The sequence below is a fragment of the Neltuma alba genome, unplaced genomic scaffold (genome assembly GCF_004799145.2).
Source record: "Neltuma alba isolate B1F8T4 unplaced genomic scaffold, ASM479914v2 tig00001525_pilon, whole genome shotgun sequence".
Classification (NCBI taxonomy): Eukaryota; Viridiplantae; Streptophyta; class Magnoliopsida; order Fabales; family Fabaceae; genus Neltuma; species Neltuma alba.
Window position 1 is genome coordinate 756,835 of NW_021632496.1, and position 3,269 is coordinate 760,103.

Sequence of the window (3,269 nt, forward strand, 5' to 3'; positions counted from 1 at the left end):
CATCATAACATCACATATCATCTCAACCTTGCATAAACCAAGGTATACATGCATGGAGGCATCATGGCATAACATCATAACACATAGCAATGAACATACAATATATAGTAACTCTAACAAGTAATAGAATGCAAAAGCTACCTTGTTGGCTTTCCTTCCTCTTGAACTCTTTTCTCTTGAATAGATCTTTGCCCTTTTGTTATGTATAGCCTATTAGGAAACCAATGACATAACATTAAACATTACTTCAACTCCATAACTTAACACACCCCCTTAAACCCCTTTTTTCTTGACTTTTAGGGTTTATTTTTCTAGCTTTGATTCTTGAACTTTCTTGGGCCTTTCCTACATAATTTTCCATGTAGAATCCATTTATCATATTAGTTTTATGAAAATCCAATCCCTTTCCATTGACTTAGCTTGGCCGAACCATATCTATATTTGTAGGGAAAAGGATTTTCAACCAAACTAACATGTAACCACTTAATCTTTAACCTTTAACCATGCTTAATCTTCATCTAAACCATTCCTTATCATTTTGATAAAATTTGGGCAGCACTTCCCCTTAGAAAAATGACTTTCTATCATCATTAAAATAGCCTAAAACTAACATACCATCATTATAACTTGAAATGGAAGAGTTTTAGAAGCTTAACTTGCTTCCAAATGACTTTCTCTCACTAGAATTCTTCTCTTTCTCTCTCTACACGAAAATTTGCGAGAGGTTTTCTACTTGAAAGGTCTTGCATGAAATGAACATGTGAGGGGGTATTTATAGGCTCCATATTTCACTAATTCCACATATGCCCTTCTTGCATAAGACTTAATCTTAGCCCTCCAATTTTGACCTCTTTCCACATGTACAAATCTTAGGCTATGTGGCTTAATATGTTGACACTTGGATGGTGAGTCATTAGGGCTTATGTCATCATTCTTATCCATTAAGATTAATTAGGCTTTAATCAAGGTTAACTCTCTTAATTCCTTGATTAACTTGGCTAATTACCCTTCTAGGAACTTTTGACTTTTCAAAGATAGATGGTTAAATCCTAGCCATCCAATGAACCATGTTTGCCATGTGTCACGATCCTACGGAAGATGACTTAACCATAATCATTTTACTTATCCCTTGTAGGAAATAGAATAATATGGAAAATAATTCTCTTGTATTTCATTGATCAGAATATACACATATATATACAAGTGAGAGGAGCCTCTGCATTAATGGCCCATTATGATAATATCATATCCTATCAAATCCTAATCATAATTACATAATATTTACATATCAAATCATATCATATCTCTACACTCCCCCTCAAGTTGGAGCATAAATGTTAAGCATGCCCAACTTGTCACACAGATAGTCAACACGAGTCCCATTTAGAGCTTTAGTGAGAAGGTCGCCTAATTGATCACTAGAACGCACATATCCAGTGGAGATGAAGTTCTCCTTAAGCTTGTCTCTGATAAAATGACAATCAATCTCAATATGTTTGGTACGTTCATGGAACACAGAATTGGAGGCTATATGTAGGGCAGCCTTATTGTCACACCACAACTTTGCTGGCAAAGTGGTTTTGAGGCCAACTTCCTTTAATAGCTGATATATCCAGATTATCTCACATACAGACTGTGCCATAGCTCGGTATTCTGCCTCTGCGCTCGATCTGGACACCACATTTTGTTTCTTGCTTTTCCAGGACACCAGATTCCCGCCCACAAAGACACAGTATCCTGTAGTAGACCGTCTCGTGGCCTTTGATCCACCATGATCTGCATCACAGAAGCACTCAATGTCTGTATGGCCATGATTTTTGTATAATATCCCACGACCTGGACATCCCTTCAAATAATGTAACACGTGCTCCAAGGCTTCCCACTGTCTGACAGTCGGGGATGCCATGAACTGGCTTAGTACACTGACTGGATAAGTAATATCCGGACGAGTTACAGTGAGATAGTTTAACTTGCCAATCATTCTCCTGTACCTCTCAGGATTCTCAAATGGTTTGCTCTTCTGAGCCTCAAGCATCCGTTTCTCATCATCAAGAGAATCATCGAGTGGTATGCTCCCATCAGCGTCAAGGAGTGGGTTGTGAACCATAGGAAACTTGGTCGGTGCTGCTCCCAACTTTCCAGTTTCCTTCAGGAGGTCAAGAACATATTTGCGCTGTGTCAGTAATATGCCCTTCTTGCTTCGCATAACTTCAATACCTAGAAAGTATGTCAGAGAGCCCAGATCCTTCGTCTGAAAGTGGGAATTAAGAAAGGACTTGAGGGACGAGATGCCCGAACCATTACTGCCTGTGATCACAATGTCATCTACATATACCACCAAGAGAATCATGCCAGCCGCTGTTCTTTGATAAAATACAGAATGATCGCACTTGCTTTGGCTCATGCCAAATTTCTGTACGACAGTACTGAACCGGTCAAACCATGCACGAGGGCTTTGCTTCAAACCATACAAGGACCTCTTAAGGCGACATACTTTCCCATGCTCCCCCTGAGCAACGAACCCAGGTGGTTGCTCCATATAGACCTCTTCATGAAGATCACCATGTAAGAATGCATTTTTAATGTCTAATTGATGTAGATCCCAATCATAAGTAGCAGCCAGAGAGATGAACAGACGGACAGATGAGAGCTTAGCAACAGGAGAAAAGGTTTCGGAATAGTCAATGCCATAGGTTTGTGCATAACCTTTAGCCACAAGGCGAGCCTTAAGGCGGTCAAGTGTGCCGTCAGCCTTAGTTTTCGGAGTTAACACCCATTTACATCCAATGGCCTTTTTACCCGCCGGTAAATCGACCAGGGTCCATGTACCAGCTCGATCAAGGGCCGCCATCTCCTCTTCCATTGCAGCACGCCAACCTGAGTGGGCCAAGGCTTCACGAATAGTTCTGGGCACAGAGATAGTATCTAGGGAGGCAACAAAGGAACTGGACACAGGAGACAAGCGGTCATATGAAACAAAGGACGAAATAGGATGGGCACAAGTACGTTTACCTTTGCGAAGGGCAATGGGTAGATCAAGAGAGGCATCCGGGTCTGGAACAGGAGGTGTCTCAGGATTAGGGTCAGAACGAGGTTCAGTGTTGCTCAACTCAGGATCTGAGGGCGAGGCGGACCAGGGAGGAATAGAAGCTGGCGTGGCGGTAGTAATCTCCGTTGACCGTTGTGTATACACATGATCAAAGGGTTGAACGAGTGCGGGAGCGGGTGCTTGCGACGACAGTGATGGTGAGGTGACAGAGTATATTAGA